The following is an 18515-nucleotide window of genomic DNA, read 5'->3' on the forward strand; positions in this document are numbered from 1 at the left end:
ATATTTTTAGCATTTCATTTTATTCTTTTATTTGTCCCTGGCCAGGGCTGGGTTATAGCTTTATGGTTTTATTGCTGTTACTAGCGTCACTGAATCCTTCTTTCCTCGCCACAGTCTTTGTTGCTCTTCGTTTAATTGGAAAGATCTTCCCTTGTCTTTTTTCAGGAGGTCTGAGGAATGAATTGAAATGAGAAAAATCTGTGGTTTAAGTTCTTGCTTTTTCTGAGTGCAGGTGAGGGAGGCAGTTGCAGAGGACTGTGCAAGTGAATAGACGAAGAATTGCCAGCTCTTTGTTTGCAGGTAAGTTAGGAAGAAGATCCAGCCAAGGTAAAGAGCACAAAAAAGGAGGAGCAGAGAACAAGGTCAGAAAACTAGGAAGCACTCAGTAAAGAGAGCCACAGGTTTGCAAGCCTGATACCACCACAACGGTGACAACGGTCTGGCAAAGAGCAGAGGTTTTAGCTGGCCTTTTAACCTGAGAACTGGTGAGTAAATGAGAAAAGGGTGTGCAGGGTGGCTCAGAAAGTAGGGCAGCACTTCTTCTTTGACCAATCATAATCACAATCACAAAATTGCAGCTGCATCCAGTGTAAAGTTCACTGAGAGACAATGGAGGAAGCATCAAGGTGAAAACTTTGAGTAAGGCAGTTGGAGGTTAGTGTGAGCTACAAACCTGACCATCTGTTTTAGCTACCTAACCCTAACTTGGCCAGGGCTGACCCATCAGAGCCAACTTTAGACTCACCATCTCCGACAAACTCCCAGTGTGACAAAACTCAATGAAGTATAGAACTGTGCAAAACTCTTGAGCCCTCATTTGTTTTTGCTTCCAGGGAGCCAAAATGTAATTTTGAAGTGGGCTTGAGCAATAGTTCTTCAGCCTTGCAAAGTTTTTCTTTGAGTTTTTTTTATTCATAGCAGTAACCTGAAGGCTGTTCCCAATAATTAGTTAATATTTTTACTTCTTCACCGCGTGCGACTCCAGATACTGTAGCTCCTTCATTGTCAAACACTCACCTTAAAGGAGACAACTCGTGAGCTGGAGAGGAAATGGTGTCTCATTAATTTAGAAGATCATCTTCTAGCCTGGAAAAACAGTTTGCCGCTTTGTAAATTTTTACTTATCATTTTTAGAGCTGAAGAAAGCAGAGCTTCCACACTAGCCTGAACAAGCATGATGAGCATGTTGTGAGGGAACCACTTAACCCCTGCTATAATATGTATTTACCATCCTGACATATGACAGGGAGCCTGGAATACCCCCCTAGTGACCCACCGCCGGCTACAAAGCGATGTGTGATGACCAAATCGCTTTATTTGAGAAATTCATCAGCAAAACTATTTTAGTTTTCAGTTTCCACATGTGGGTCAGGGAGCTTTATAAGCCCCGGTTCACATGTGGCTGCTGTAAATCAGATCGCACTCACGCTCAGTTTCTGCTCAGTCATGGAAACGGGAGCATGACTGGGACAATTACATGAAGGCGAGGGCACACAGCCTCACTAACCTCCACATAAAACCCCCTCTATTACAAGAGGATGAAATCCTTATTTTCAGAGGCTCTTTGATGGAGTGTCAAGTTGCAGAGCAGTTGCACTGCCCTTCCTGCAGCAGGGGCTGAAACACTCCCAGATCCTCTGGAATCTTTGGATGACACTGGAAACGGGTCAGCGGAGTCTAAAAATGGACGTAAACCCTCCGACAGTTATTGTCTCCTGTCCATCACACCCTTTTTCCCTTCTCTCACAGAAGCAACATGACAGCTGGTTGCAGGGAATGCGCACATTACAGAGGTCAGCATGGTTAGGAACCACACCGAACTGTGGGAAATCCTTGGGCGGGAGGTTCTGAGAGCAGTTAATGGTCAAAAGCATCTGCCAGCTGTAAAACCAATAAAGATGAACGACGATTCACTTTTTATTTCACTTTCTTTTTCAGGCTATTCGGCACAATCAGTTTTTATTTCTCGGTCTTCCCATCATCGAGGGAATGATTTCTCAGTCTGTCCACTTTCTCAGCTGCTCATCAAGTCAGCCACAGTCTAGTTTTGGGTGCACCTAGTGACAAGAGTGTATCCCTGTGTGAGTTTTTACGACCATTTTAATGATATGTTAGCACAGAAGCACAGGGGATCCCAGATTATGCAAAAGGAAACTTCTTCTATTGCTACACCAGCACTACGGTGGAAGTTTTGTCTGAGTGGCGACACCTATCGTTAAAGACAACATCGTCAGTGATGGAATAAATGGTGACAGCGCTGTACGGGCACTACAGTTGGCTCCTGACTCAATCCATGCAGTGACCCGTCCCAGGGTATTCCTACTTAAAATCACAGACCAACAACCACACACTCACGTGCACATCTCCCACCACTTTAGAGCTTGTAGATAACCACGGGAATAGAGGACATTTACATGGCGCTTTTCTTGTCGTATTGACTGGAACTTCCTGTTGACGATACTTTATCTGCCTCTGTGGCTCAGGAAGTCACAGCAGGTCATCTACAAACTGGAAGGTTGGTGGTTTGATCCCTGGCTGCCCTGCCTGGCAAAGTGTGCAAGAACCCTGCATGTGTTTAGCGATAGAAATAAGTGCTTGCATGTGTGTGATTGGTGAATGATGCATGTTGTCAAAAGTGCTTGGAGTCCACATGTAGAGAAGAAAAATGCTGTATAAGAGGCGGACATTTAAACACGTGGCTCCATAACCAGCTTTGGTGTATTGTTTATTAGCATTATGGTGAAACTGTAACCTCCCCTCACTCAGATGCTTTTGTGTCACAAACTTCAAACTACTTCAAACCAACAAACAAAAGACAAGAACAAACACGAGTTTGATTTGTGTCCTCAGTGTTTCTGAATTAACGCCGCCTCTTCGGCCTTGTTTGGCTCTGGCGTGAGTTTACCTTTTAATTTATTTGCTGTCACCCTCCATTAGTCATTTGGGAGCCTTGGATATTTCCATGGTGGACAGCTGTGATCTAAATATACCGAGGGACTTCCTAACTTCAGGAAAAAGATAGAAGGAAGGGCCGGATTCAGGTCCTCCGGCAAATTTCCTGTAATCTTGTCCCTCGGTGACCAAAGAAAAACACGCGGTAAACATACTGGCAACATGCAGACGTCAGGGTCAAAGAGGTCACAGCCTGGTAGCTTTGGCGGTGTTTTTACCCACCAGTTTGCTCACAGCTTTCAACCCCAGAGTGATAGTCTGTGTTTGCCCTGCAGCAGCCCGCAGGCGTGTTCGACACGCAGTGCTGTTGTGGCGGCGTGGTGCACCTGTCTGACTGACATTTCTGCACGAACAACTGACAGCCCGTCCGAGCTGCTGCAGGCTCACAGACACACCCACAAATGTGGGCTGTGGCTCAACATTTCACCATTGCCGCTGCTAATCCGATGCAGGACTGAGCCGAGGCTTTAGCACAAGTATGCAATGCGGACGCGTCCTTCAGCAGCAGAAGGCTATATCTGAATGCTTCACTCCGTGGGCAGCTATTTTAATACTCTGGCCAGAAACACGAATAAAAGTCCAACATAAAAGTCATAAATGACGTTTGTCAGTAGGTTTGCAATCTTTTCACTTTGAGGAAAAGAGGACACAGAGGTGTTTTGTGATTTACTTTAAAATCGTACTGTTCATTTTTCCATTTGTGGAAGATAAAATTATTGCATTTTGCAATGTAACTTTTTTATATATTTATATATTTCTCTGAGTTGTTGTGACAAGTAAGAAAAACAGATGAGCAGCAGGAATGTAACTTCATACAGTTATACAGTTTATACTTCTATTACTGTAGTTTATATAAGTATTTGTGCATTATATGACCTGTTTGTACGGCACATACAGTGAAATACTTTGCTACTTTGTGATCGTGGCTCAAGAGTTGGGAGTTCGCCTTGTAATCGGAAGGTTGCCGGTTTGAGCCCCGGCTTGGACAGTCTCGGTCGTTGTGTCCTTGGGGAAGACACTTCACCTACCGCCTACTGGTGTTGGCCAGAAGGGCCGATGGCGCGATGTGGCAGCCTCGCTTCTGTCAGTCTGCCCCAGGACAGCTGACTGTAGCTTGCCTCCACCAGTGTGTGGATGACTGGGTGTGTAAAGCGCTTTGGGGTCCCTAGGGGGAACTAGTAAAAGCGCTATACAAATACAGGTCATTTATCATTTACCATTTAGATTTGCTAGTACTGAAATGTCATTTTAGAGTATACTATACAGTAACAGTTTCTTAGTGTAAAATATGTTATCATACTTATATTGACTTATATTCAGTCATTTCATAAGTTTAACAGGGTAACATTTTCTGATGTTTGCAGCACTGTAATGTCCATAAACTGTTATTACTGTTGTATAATATAAGTACATGCTCTCATGTTGAATTCTGAATTCAGTTCATTATTTCTCTTGGAATTTAATAACAATTTTAATGCACAAAAATGTATCATATACAGTTACAGTTTAGTGTAACTGTGTTGTTCGCAGCATGTGTGCGTTTAGGGGAATGGCTGCAGGTAAGGGAAAGCAGCCAAGACAAAACAATGGAGTAGTGGTATAAAAACAATGATAATTTATTAATAGATTTCACAGAAAAGTCAAGTCTTTACAAAAAAGTATTGCCTTGAATTGTTGAGGCGATGCCATTTCATGCTTTTGCCATTATTTACGTTCTCATTCGTTCTCTGAGTTTCAGTCTCTCTGCTTGTTTTGGAGCTCTCCGTTACAGGCCTCTGTTTTTTCTGACAGATTGAGATGAATTGTGTGAACGAGGAGCCTTGGGTCGCTCTGGGGACACCCTTGAGAGGTGTCAGTGTGACGCTTTCACCGGGAGCCGGGAACAATAGGCGGAACCAGCTGCTGCGGGAGTCGGTGTGACACAGTGGGGGAGCTGTTTACAAGCAAGCCGGCCGCTCGGCTCAGGCCGGACGTTGGCCAACGTCACCTCTACTAAAAGTTTATCGCAGCTCGGCCCTGCAGCGCTGCACTGACACATTTCAGCCTCCTCAGTCATTAAGACTTTATTCACTAAACCAGGTTTTTTCAGCACACCTGCTTTTCCACCGTGACTTTTTGTGCACTAAAACTCAAATAAACTGTCATGAAAACAAATGAATAAGTGTTTTCTAAACTTGAAAAGTCCAAAATGATGGAATTTATAACTTTCATCCATTGCACTTCTCCCTTTTTGTTAGTTTTAGTTTAGTTTTGATTAAATTTGGCAACAGTAAAGTTCCACTTTAGGCTTCATGTGATGTTTTGAAGCATTATGGCGTAAAGTGAAAGAACCATGTTCTAAAAACAGCTGGGCTGACCTGCTGGATGTTAACCTCATCATCTTGAAAGCTAATCAGTCTGAGTGACAGAATATTTGTGCTTCATGTTAAGCGCTGTTTTCTGATTGGCTGTATTGGAAAAGTGAAAGCTAACAGAGTTTGAATTGAAGGGCAGCGCTGCTGGGCTGCACATCAGTGCTCTGCCTCTGTGGTAATTTCCCCAAAGAGAAGTTTTAGTAAAATCTTACTCAATCTTGGTAAATCAACTCTGATTGCAACAAAGTAAGAGCTGACGCAGCTTCCTAGAAATGCATCTCTTTAAGGAAGTACTAACAGCCACTGTTGTCTCCTCTGACCTCTGCTTGCATGTGTCTGTACGAGTATTTCGTGGACTGGCAGCTGTGCCCCTTTACTGACAGGTAAATTATGAGTGCTGCCTTTCTCCTTAAGGCTTCATTCAAAAATAGTTCCTTATGAGCACGTGTCAGAGATACCCAGGCTTGAGTTACTCTGTTGGTGTTTCCCACCTTTCCTATTAACAGAATGATTCCCATTAAGGATCTCAAGTGGGAATAACAGAGTATTTGCACCTCCTGTTGCCCAGTTTTCCACAGCTACAAAAAGAAACACCTGCATGGTATCATATTGTTTTTTCCGAATCTCGCTGTGTAAATATTAGGGGAGGGTTGGGTTTAAATGTGCCACGTCAGTCACAGTGGAGTGATTATGACTGTGTGCAGCCTCCAAACAAAGCCTGCTGAGTCATTACTGTGCCAATAGAGCGAGGTGGATTGAAGGAGGGTAAGGAAAGAGAGAGGGCAGCAAATTAGGCTTATTTTTAGCATTAATTAGCCATCTGCGCATCTGTCCTACTCACAGAGTTTGATGCGTATCTTGATGTATAGTCAATAAGACAACGCAACAAACAAAGATGATAAATTCACAGCGTGACTCAGAGCGGCCACAATCAGCTGCTATTGTTGTCCATTTGACAACAAACATTACAAAGCAGTTAAGTTATTCCTGATTAATTAAAGCGATGAAGTCGCTGAAAAGAAGCACAAACTGTCCCCGCCCTGTAGAGATGTTTAAACATTCGCCTTTCATGCAAAGTCCTCAACAAAAGATGTGGACATGAAATAATAGTTTCAGAAAAAAATTCATATGAGCACAATTTTCAGTTTCCTGTGCAGACCTGTGTCCTCATACACTGCAAAGCAAATAAGGAAAAATTCAATTTATTTTATTTTCATTTACTTTTTCTTCATCTTTAATGGACCTAAAGTGCTGTCGTATTAACATGAACCAATAAAAGTGTAAAGGACAAATCACGCACCCATAAATGCCACATTTTTTTGTGATGACAATTTCTGATTAAAGGTGAAAAGTTCTGAGACATTAATATATGTACTGGTTCAGTAAACGGGCCATTAGGACATTTCCCCGTGTGCTGATGGTTGTTTTGGCTTGCTGTGAACTTCTTGCCTACTGATGTTACAGACTCTTCTGAGTCCATGTACAAGGCCTGACTCTCGTCTGCTGTGCACACCGGCTATAATGTGCAGCAGAGGCTCATAAAAACACACAAATCCATCTGCATCCATCTGATTAATAAAAAAAAAAACTTTGATTGTGCAGCCACAGGCTTGGCACACCTGGAAAACTCAGCATCCAGACAGACTTGATGTATATTTTTGCATTAGTAACCCATTCCTTTATGAGACAGCTTAAAAACCTTTTTATTATAACCCTCTAATATCTCCAGTTGTTTTGGAGCTTTCAGTTAAACGCTGTGCAGCAGTACTGTTGCTTCATGGTTGCTCAGACCCATCAATCAAGATCAACCCAGCTTTTCACACTTGCTATTTGAAGGGATGCATATAAAGATAGGCAGACAGATGTAGTGAGCCATTACAGCAGATGCAGAAGTTTCCGGGTAGATGTTCAGCAAATCTAAATTTAACTCTTTCTATTTTCTTTTTAACAAGGGAAAGAAGCCGCAATCAGGGAACCTGATCAGGCTTTTCAAATGGAAAAAATGTAACGAGTCAAAGCAGCAGCAGAAGAAAGAATACACCATCTCTGGGCTTTTTTTTATCCATTCAGCAACTCCTTTGATGTTCTGGTTTTACCCCGAGACAGTGTTGGGGGTCTTGAATTACACAGAGGAAGAGTGAGTGGAAATAGAGAGGAGCATACAATGGATGCAAAAGGGGAGAAGTTGTGTGCGGCTGCCAAACATCTCTGCAGCTCTGCTTTCTCCTAACCTTTGCGTGGATTTGTCTGGGAAGTTTACACTTTGGGAATCAAATCCTCCCTGCGGTCTACCACGTGAAACAATTCCATGACTTGTGCACAGTGTGGGGCTCTTATTTTAGATTTTGCTGACATGATGTTTTCGGTTGATGGAAAATGCTATTGTTCAGAGTTATTGCCCTTTCTGTAGTCTTCATATTTAATCACAAGAGGTCTTTCTGGACTTATTAACTTATGGCTATTGAAGAGTTTCCAAAAGAGTTTGCAGATTTCACTTATTTAAGTTTATACACTTGACCGTGCGCCTTCATTTACAGGCGGTCTGTGTATAGTCTATCTACTCGCTGTACTGCTGTTCTTATAGCATTTGTGTCCGTTACTGGCAATGACAAGTAAAATACTCAAAAGACCCAGTTTATTAGGCACACCTGGCTGAAACTAATGGAGCCTAATAAACAGCCGCGCAGTAAAGCTGCCTTCATGAGGACAATAATCAGTTTTTGATTAAACTGTTTCAGAGCTGCTGATCCAACTTTATCACTTTATTTATCTCTACCATTACATGTGGTAAGTGTTATCCGCACGGAGGTTCCAGGTGGAAAACACCTGCCATCATGCCATTCTCCCTGCAGCTTGTGCTTTTTGTAAACTTAACCGAACATCATATATTTATATAGTTTCCACTGCAAGGGTGTTAACAAGAACATAAAACTGATTTATTTATGTAAGATCAAAGAACAGCAACTAGACAAAATAGACCTACATTTGTCTGGATGGATTCATTTTAACCCTTTAAAAATATGTTTATGTTTGTATAAAAAGGTAAAGTCAGAAATTCACCCTCTCATGTTTTTTTGAGATCTTTACGGCACCGGCAGTGGGCAGTGGGTCCACTGGAGTGCTGGCCCATGCGGCTTCTTTGGGTTAAGCCCATGGGTCAAGCCACCGGGGCTATGAGTCTTCTGATTTGTGCTTGGTCTGGATTGGGGGGGTCCAGGGATCTTAGCAGGTGTGAGGTGTGTCAGGAATGTCCTTGCAGAAGGGGCAGACCCAGGACACTCCGAGGAAATTACAGCTCTCAGCTGGTTTGTGAATGTCTATTTGACCAGAAGATGGATTATATTAGAGGCAAAGTTTAGAGTCACGGTTTGGAAGCTCAACAGAAAAACTGAAATACCAGCCTGATGTGAACTGAGAATTCATTTAAAGGTGACATCGTCTAGCTTCTGAAAATAAACCTATTTCCAAACCCAATCACAACCCTGGACCCAAGAATTTTCTTTAGTCTTGTTAATAAACTGAATGTTTTAAATATTGTTTTGTAACAGTAATAAATAGCACCTCTCTGTGTACGTGATATTCTTTGCTATTTAGAGGTTTCTTTAAAATTAGAAAGTAAACCTTTGGTTGTAGTGAAGACGTTCTGGTGTCGTGCTTCTGTAACGAGAAGCTGCCTTCATACACGTGAAGGCCATGTTAGCTTGTGACTCCAGAGGTTGTTTACCTCGAGGAGCTTGAGAAGACTTACTGAGGCTGTTGACCTCCACTTTGTCCCTTCAAGCATGGAGGTGCGTTGTTGTTACCGGGTAGAGTTTCACGTTTGTGGCATAGCACGGCTGCCTTGCGCTGAAATGTGGGAGAGTGGAGATAATCCTCAGTTCCTACTTCGGCGGCCCTGAACTTGTGCGACCTCGGAGCAGCCGCTGTGAGACGTGTGAGCGAGGCTCAGCGGACGATATCAGGTTGGTCACACTCGGTGGTCTGCAAATCGTCTGTGTGAAGGTCGACGTTGATGGAGGCCATATCAAAGTGCATTAATTATATCTGTGATACACAAATAGAGCACATGATTACCATCAACACTTGGAGCTCAACATTATGGACTCAGATCTTTCATCATTCTTTGCTGTCGTGCTGGTGGCTGAAACATCTTTATGCTTCTGGTGTCTCAAGTTTAAGATGCTGGTTCACATCCAAACACCATCAGTGCTGAAAGGTATGTACAGGTTTTAGAGCAACATCAAAAATATGATACAGAAGACTGTAGATTAGTTGAATCCTCTGACAACATTCCTCCCAAAGGTCCGGCAGCTGGTCTCCTCAGTTCCCAGATGTTTCCAGAGTGTTGTTAAAAGAAGAGGGGATGCTGCTCAGTGGTAAACACGGCCCTATCCCAACTTTATGAGACATGTTGCTACTATCAAACTCAAAATGAGCTCATATTGAGATTAAAGTTGTGCATTTTGTTTATGAGATTTAAAAACCATTGCATTCTGTTTTTATTTACATTTAGAACCAACAAGCCCAACTTTTTGAAACTGGAGTTCTACCACTTTAGCAGGCAGGTCTCTGGAGGTATTTTTAGGCATTCAGAACATTTTATCTGTTCTCTTATACATCATTTATGTATGATATGTTTTCTTGGAGCTTTTTTTGAGCTGCTCAGGAACCTTTGAGCATTAGGGGAAAAAATTAATGTATTGCTTGTTGCCAATGTCTGGATGGATGGTAAAGTATTGCTGGTTGCTTCAAACATCCTGTGGGCTCATTTCTAAACTGTGGATATAATCATAATGCATCCTTTGGATAATGTTGGATAATAATGATAAAATATTTTTTGCTGGCCTTGGTCTTATTCTGGAAGTTTATTATACACACAACATGCACCATGTGAGAATCTGAAGCCTAGAGTGATGCATTGTCCTCTTCAAACCTAAAGTAATTCGTGTTCTAAGTTCCCAGTAAAGAGACTTTGCCAATGCTCTTCATTGTAGGTTAGCACATGGATCAAATCCAGGTGTGTTATGGTGTGGTGTGTGTGGCCTTTGATCACATGTCATGTGCAAGTTGTTCTCAGCAGAGGGACAGGCTGCAGCTCACTTTGTTCTAATGATGGTCTATTATCAGGATTCTTCAGTGGTCACTGTGAATCGGTTGCGACTGTTGAATTCTCCCAATTCTTTGAATCTTTGGGCTGAAGGAGGGACAATACTCGGTGTATAAATGCTCAATCAACAATCATTTATTTCCATACAATTCAACAGTCAGAGCATTACAACGTCCGGACGGGAGAGATGCTACCAGAGGGTCAGGCACATGTCTCAAAATGGTGACGGGTTGCTCAGCTTTTTATAGTCTCTATTGGCCCCCAGCTAGTCGTAAAAGCCAAAACATCACATTCTTTCTCTGTTACAGCGCCTAAGTTATGACCTCGGCAGTTGTTTCTCTGCTTTCTGTAAGGTGGGGGTGTGGAATGTGGTCTGTCTATCTCCCCTGTCTTTAGACACAGAGTCTCCTGCTTACAACCTTCTCTTCATGATTCAACAATTAAGCATGTCAAGAAAACAGTGTAACACATTCCCAGCAGATCAAGGATACAGAGTGATGCACATTTATCTAATGAACTAATATGTGAATATGTTCTGTTAACTCAAAAGTATAATGAGAACTAAACTACATACAGCTCACACACTCTATATTAAAGGGTATAATGTGATCTACAGCAGTATTCTAATTCAACTACTTTGATTACATATATAAGGTAACATATAATAACAGAATAATCTAATAATTCCCCCTTTTGATCTCTGAAAGAGATCACTTACAACATGCACTCCAGGGTCGCAAGGTCCAGGTTTTCTTGATCCTGAGGCCCTCTGTCCCCCTTTAACGGGTGGACCATATGTGGGATGACCTCTGTGTTCACGCAGTTCAGATGCAAGCAAAGTTAGATTTACAACCATAACAGCAGTTACAGATGACTCTCCCATCACTCCCCAATTCTCCCACAGCTTTATTTTGGTGCTCCAGTTTTCCACTCCCATTTTAATGCCCCCTTATACCTTTCAAATGTACTTAGACTAGAACCTCTGTCTAAGGAGCTTTTAACCTTTATTTTTATTGCTGCAGCTACCAGTGTCTTCCAGTTGGGTGATTCTCAGCTTCTTTCTTCGACCTCCGGGGTTAGACCACCCTTTAGTCATTGCACAGTTCTGGGGATTATTCTGCCCCGATTTCAAACAAAGATCTGTGTATTTTGGGGTCACCGGCGTGTCCCCCTTTTTGCCAAGAGCCTCTTGAACCTCGTTGGTCTGGTGTTCCTGGTTTTCGCCAACCCCTCCATGGTTATTGCTGTGTTTGTGGGATCCATCTTCTCCAGGAGCCCAAACGTCATGACACTTGACCCCAGTTGCTGTCTCGGCAGTCCCTACATCTGTCCCTGCTGCGAAGGGTCCTCACATCTCCGGGTCCCCGTCTGGTGTCTGTTCCTTTCTCTGCAAGAGACAGAAAACCAAAACACCTCTCTCCCTAGCCTTGATAATCTAATATTGTTATCCATTGTTCTTCTAATGATTCAAATTTGGTTTAAAATATTATGTTCAGGACCTATTCTAATCATAATCTATGTGTGTGTAAAAGAAATCAAAAATTAGTGAACCATTTCTAAGTCTACCACATTATAAGCTTAAGTTTTACCATAGCTAAATTATTAAACACACAAATAAAGTCATAAAATGTTCATAACACCATTGTTTGATGTTCGGACTCAACTCCCCCTTTTTGACACACTCCCATGTGTCAATTCATTGGAGCTAGACAATTAAAAGAGAAGGTTAGTGACATCATATCTGGTAACTGGTCCATCCAGAGCTGTAACATTTTGAAATGTACATACAACAAGCCAAACCACACCTTGGTCACACCAACCCTCTTCCGCCCCGAAGATGTCCAATGCCATCCTAGTATGGACTGTCAAAAGTGGCTTTAACGCTGACTATCCTGACAATCCATTTTATAACGTTTCCTGGTCAGATTTGCCAATCTCTGCACCAGGGTTTTAAACTTTTCGCCATTTCCATTAGTTGTTATTTTTATTTAGTTTCGACTCCAGATTTTCAATTTTCATCAGTTGTAATTAGTTTTTACCAATTCTTTGCTAGTTTAGTGTAGTTTTTATTTTCTGAAAATCCTTAGTTTCAATTTAGTTTTATTTGTGTTTTGCAAAAATTAAGTGTAACAAAATCCCAGTTCCATCATATCAGTCATGCTCTTCTGGTTATCCTTGGGTGTTGAGACTAATAACTATTAACTCTTGCCGCACCGTGTGGTCCTAATTTTGGTTGAAGTGAATTGATAACCTTTTGAAGGCGATTGTTTCACACCTTTATTTAGATGTCCCAGTCCTGTTGTCTCGGGATACATCACGCTGCCTTATCTGGGGTTAGCTGTTTTCTGGGGATGCGGGTTGAGTGGGTGAGCTCTTCAAGGAGGGGGAGTGTGCTCCCCCTGATGAGGTCTTCTAGGTAAGCTAGGTTAACCTTCTTGTGTGAGCTTTTCAAGTGCACTTTAAGGTTAGTGGGACTTTTAGTTTTATAAATGTCCCTCATGTCCCCCTGATGACCCAGTATTTCATTTTTGCACACTGTAGTACACATTTTAGTTTTTGCTTGTAGCTCGCATACTCTACTTGCCACTCCTCTAAGTCCTGATGTTTCTTAGAGAGGGCAACAGTACCTTTAAAATTATATCACATGTGTGGGGGTGTGGCCTTGCCAATTGCTTTGCCCACTTTTTCAAAATGGCTGGCGTGCCCACAAGCACATTTCATGGAAAAAGAAAGGTAAGCTTGATATTTACATTTAAAATGTTTTGTTAAACTCAGATTTTTATTTTATTCTTTTTGCAAGTACCCCTCCTCGGTGGCGAGAAACTGTTGGTGTGGTCAAGTGGGTGCTCTGGAAACAAACGCTCAGGACAGAACAGTTATCAGTCATGTACTTCCTACAAATTTTGCATATGTTTTATTTCATATTGATCCTCTGAGTGTAATGGTACATTTTAATTTGAATTTATCCAAACTAAACACAATATTTTCTTTATTTACTTTGCTCTTGTTCTTTTGCAGTACCACATCCTATCAAATGTCCCTGTCGATTATATTCTACATTTAATAACTTACTATTTCAAGTGAGAACCTAAATCACGTGGACCAATGTTTATTATTGCATATCTCTATTCTGAATGTGGCCAGTCATTCATAGGTATTGTTAAATTTTGGCGATTTTCCTCTATAAAATTTAATTGACTTTTTACAGTGGCCTGCTGTGGTTAATAATAACATATTCCAGTCATGAGTGGTATCAAAAGTCTTCTCCACTGTAGCATTTGGCATTCCCAATAATATAACATGATACCTTACTCAAAACACAGCTAATATAGCACAGTTTTCTTAATGCAAACATCGGTAACTCAAAATCAGCAACCACAGTGTTAAGTCTGCAGTTCATACTTATGTGAAGCTAGAGTCTCCTCCTCCAGTCTCTCTTATCCTCCTGCTCCTGAAAAAACAAAACAAAACAAAGCGAAGCATCCACCCTTCTCTTGTCGGCTGGGTGAATTGTTTATTGGCATTTACGAATCCTAAAGTTGGTGCAGTCATTGTCTCAGTATCAAGTCAGTCAAAACTTTTAGTCGTCAGTCTATCACAGTCCATTCACATGCATACCTCCATACACATTCATACCAGATGTTGCTGATAATGGAGTCTCCCGCGCAACCTATTCGAGCCTCCATCACCAGCAAGATGACGTCATCATTTTAAAGGAAAACAATTCCTTGTTGTTTTTTGGGCCGGATTGACTCGGTGCAATCCTTTTAGATCAGTGTTCCCTATAAGTGAATTTCTCCCAAGCCAATTACAATCATGGAGAAGCACACTTTGCAACTGTTTACAGTAATAATATTTTATAGCGCTTTAAATTTCAATCTTTCAGGCCTGGTTTAAAGAGCTGATTGTTAAATCATGAACTCACAAAATATCACCATATCACCACCGGTGGATCACACCTCTCAGATGTTTTTTCTCCAGTGCACTGTAACAAAAACGAAAACAGACATAACCAACAAAACACTACTAACAATAACATAAACTAGGGCCCGTTGCAGACATGTCCAAGCATAAAACTATCCTCTCTCGCTTACGAGAAAGAACACAAGCCAAAGCTCACTGATAACATCAAACTAGCGCTAAACAAAACCAAACAATCAACCAGAAATTCACAGGAACATTTTGCTTCCTGCCGGGACAATATTGTGTGGGAATGAGAACCTCAGGTGCCGTAACACCTTTTGTTCCTCCTTGAATTAAAACTCAATCACAGAAAATGCCGTACTCCGACCTAAAACTTACACTATTAATTCATCATTTTCACTCTGTGCCACTGTTCCTCATCAGGGCTGTGTGAAGCACAGCAAAGAATTCAGTCAAGGCCTTGAGCCATAAACAGACATCACGCACAGACATTGTTTTCATAACCAAACTGTTTTAGACCTTATTCCTAAAATCTACACAAATGCCCTCTGGGTGACATATAACACATTCTAAGTATTTAATGGTAATCAATGGCTCCTCATAAAAATTATGCATTGGGATGTTTGTGTGCAGCATTTTGCATATCAGCATAAGCAAAGCATTCTTCATTGCATCAGCGTGTGTGTGTGCGTGTGGATCACTCTTCATTGCACAAGCGTGTGCATGTGTATGTGTGTGCATCACTTCTCAGTGAATCAGCATTCCCGTGTGTGTGTGTGTGTGTGTGTGTGTGTGTGTGTGTGTGTGTGTGTGTGTGTGTGTGTGTGTGTGTGTGTGTGTGTGTGTGTGTGTGTGTTTTCATCACTTTCCTGTTCTGGTGTTCTGGGTAAACCACGGCCTGAAGCATGCCCTGGGGTCCTGCCCCCCTCCTTTTCAGTTTGTTTGCGACCATTGCTGCTGCTGCTGCTGCTCAAAATTCAGTCCGTCCTGGTTCTGACCCCAATTGGGGCAGTCCTTTCTCCAGTGTCGATGTTCACCGCAGGTGAAACCTGCATCTTCTTCTGTGTTTTTGTCCATTCTGAGGTGCCTTCTGTCCTCAGTTACTCCTCTTGTCTCGGTCACGCCCTTTTTCGCCACCCGATCATCCGTGTTGGTCCATCACTGTCCTGCACAGTGTGAATGCAAAGTTATCAAGATCAGCATTCTTTCGCTCGGCCTTACTTTTCATTCGGGCTTGGCGGGCGTCTCGTCACAGCTCTGTCAGCTGACGCAGTCTGGGAATTTTCCCCCGTGTAGTGAAACGGGCCTTAGGTTTAGTGCTCTCCGTCTCGGCTGCATGAGATCACATTCCTCCAGGTCTGTTGACATTCTCAGGTCGTTGTTGTGGGTCCAGCTGTTGCAGCATTTGGTCAGTGTCACGTATGGGGGAGAGCAGGAGTCCAGTCAGCCTCGGCTTTCAGGGCCGGCAAAGCAGCCTGATAGAAAAAACAAAAACAAAACAAAACAAAAACAAACGAACAGGAAAATGATGTTGTGTTGGCTGTGTTATTCAGAGGGGAGACACACCGGGACCAGGCCCTGTGTCAGCCTTCTCTCCCCCTTTTTTTTTTGTTTTTTGTCTCCCGATATAATCAACTCCTAACCCACCAAGTTGACAGGACAACACCGGTATATGTTAAAATTCTTAAGATCATGTTTAAAAACCCAAAAAAGGAATTTTCTTTCATTCAGTAATCACTTTTATTAATCAATCAACAGAAAAAATGTCACAATTTGACTCTTTTTACCACTAAATTTGTTGCGTCTTGCCTGGTTGGTTAGACCAGTGTTCCTTTTTTTTTAAAATTAAATTAAATTGTTGTCCTGCAACCCAGAGGGTTTCTTTGTCAGTAATGTATAGACTTCATCATTTAAGTATGTTAATTTTTCTTTAACCTTGCTGGAAAATCTTCACGTGTTCATGAGTGTAAGCTGTTTCTTCATTGCGTGTATGTGCATTTGTATAAAAGCAGGTTAATTTTATCTTTTCTCAAACTAGGCGTTACCTTAAAAGGAGCCTTTCTCTCAGATTTCTCTGCTTGTGTGTGTTTTTGTTTCACCTTTTTGTTGTGATGCTCCGGACGCCTTCCCAACCTCCACAAGTCCGTTGGCCCCAATTTTATGTGTTAAAACTTCTCTTAATTTCTCCTCTAATTCTCTCCTCGCTGCTGTCTTTTTCACAGCTGCTGATTCGTGCTGGGTGTGGTTCCCATTACCTATAATTTTGCTTCGGCCGCTGTGCTTGTGGGGGCAGTTGGTCCAGGTCCGCAGCTTCCTGTATTAACACACTAAGAGATTTATTTAATTTCATTTTCATCACATGTTAAACCGATAAGCAGGCAACCCGCCTACCTTGACAGCGTAAACTGTACGCCAGTCTCCCAACACATTCCTCTCTGTACTCCTCCATAATTCTCCACTGCACACCTCTTACTATCTCTCCTTTTTATTTTTATTACACCACAGAGTAATACACCCAATTATGCCCGTCTATCTCTATGTGGCTCCAAATTCCCTCTTTATTTAATTTCACACTCGTCAGGGGACAGGCACACAACAATTTCAACCACTGAAACGAGGAATTCAACCTTTTTATATTTCTTTACTAATCTAGACTCAACCTTTGTTCGCAAAATGTGTCTTGTTCTAGTCCGGAATAAATGTGAACCCGTGATTACACGGCCGTTCCAGTGTTATTTCCGTAGCTATGCGGGGGCCCTCACCTCCCCAAGTCACCACCTCGGCATCCGGACGCCGCCGGTCCTGGCCGCGCGTCCACGAACAGGAGGGTCGCCACTCCATAGGCAAAATGTTCCACAGGTACACTAGACATCAACCTTTGATCCTAAAATGTGTCTTTGCTCTAGTGTCCTCCTAATCAAACACATCAACCGTCACTGTCACTGTGTTCAGACTTCACACACAGAAACACACTCAGCGTGCCTCACACATAGCCAGAGCGCGCCTTACACACACAGCGCGTTACACCATCAGTGAGACACACAGAGAGCGTTCCTCATCAGTGGAAGATTACACAGAAACCTCTGAGCTCAACTATTAGATCTTCTTAAAGCACACTGCACCATAGACCAAAATACCCCTTTCTCTGCGCTTATGACCGCCACAACGGGGCAAAGTCGCATCATAAAAGTGATGCTTGCATCCCCGAAGTTATACCTGACATCATAAACCAGGTTTTGCTCTATGTACTTAAAATTTTACTTTGTATTATGACCGCAGCCCTTAAAACTCGACTGACGCCACAAACCACCGTCAAAACCTCTATCCAATGTACTAAAACTAGCACCAACCACTACTGCACTTCACGGCCGCACCACCGGAACACGCCGTATCATAAACCAAACCTACGGACGTGTTTCGCTCTCGCGTTGCCAGCGTTCAACTGCACCGCTAAGCCAGCATCTGCTTTTCCTTAAATCAACTTCTATTTCATAGCCGGCAAAAGCCAGGGCGTCACTGACACCATAAACAAAATAAACAAACCTCAACTTCAATGTACTGGACTAATGGCCGCGTCTTCAGAAGAAATTCTAACGTATTATTGCTACAGAAGCCAGTATTAGACAAAATTAAATGTGGAAGGTAAAGTGGCTGCAACTAGTCCAACGTAGTATCTTATTAGTTTCTCGGTAGAAGCAGTTTATTTAACACACTGGAATTCAGCCTCAACTTATGTTGTTAGTATCTTGCGCCAAAAACCAGACACCGACAAATTTACTGTGAAAATACATGTGACTCAGTGAACAGATTAATTTGGAAAGCCCAATATGCACATTTGGTATTTATAATACAACAGGCTGTGCTTACCTTTTTATTTTTGGACCGGTCCTCTGTTCACCTCGCCTCACGATCTCACCAAAGGTCAAATCTGCACCTCCTCAGCACACCAAAGATCCGGGTCACACGGCACCAAGTTGTTGAATTCTCCCAATTCTTTGAATCTTTGGGCTGAAGGAGGGACAATACTCGGTGTATAAATGCTCAATCAACAATCATTTATTTCCATACAATTCAACAGTCAGAGCATTACAACGTCCGGACGGGAGAGATGCTACCAGAGGGTCAGGCACATGTCTCAAAATGGTGACGGGTTGCTCAGCTTTTTATAGTCTCTATTG

General features: G+C 42.3%; 1 long non-coding RNA gene across 1 annotated transcript; it reads right to left on the reverse strand.

Moving 5' to 3' along the window:
* Window positions 1–15103: 15103 nt before the first annotated feature.
* Window positions 15104–18193, reverse strand: LOC146664091 (uncharacterized). Its single transcript, XR_014913093.1, has 2 exons — window positions 16729–18193; window positions 15104–15812 (listed from the first exon to the last, which is right to left on the reverse strand). It is a non-coding gene; the product is annotated as an uncharacterized LOC146664091 (long non-coding RNA).
* Between the last annotated feature and the right edge of the window lie 322 nt (window positions 18194–18515).

This window comes from Rhamphochromis longiceps, linkage group LG8, assembly GCF_057381845.1.
Source record: "Rhamphochromis longiceps isolate RC_006_pf linkage group LG8, R_longiceps_female_GT1.1, whole genome shotgun sequence".
NCBI classification, from domain to species: domain Eukaryota; kingdom Metazoa; phylum Chordata; class Actinopteri; order Cichliformes; family Cichlidae; genus Rhamphochromis; species Rhamphochromis longiceps.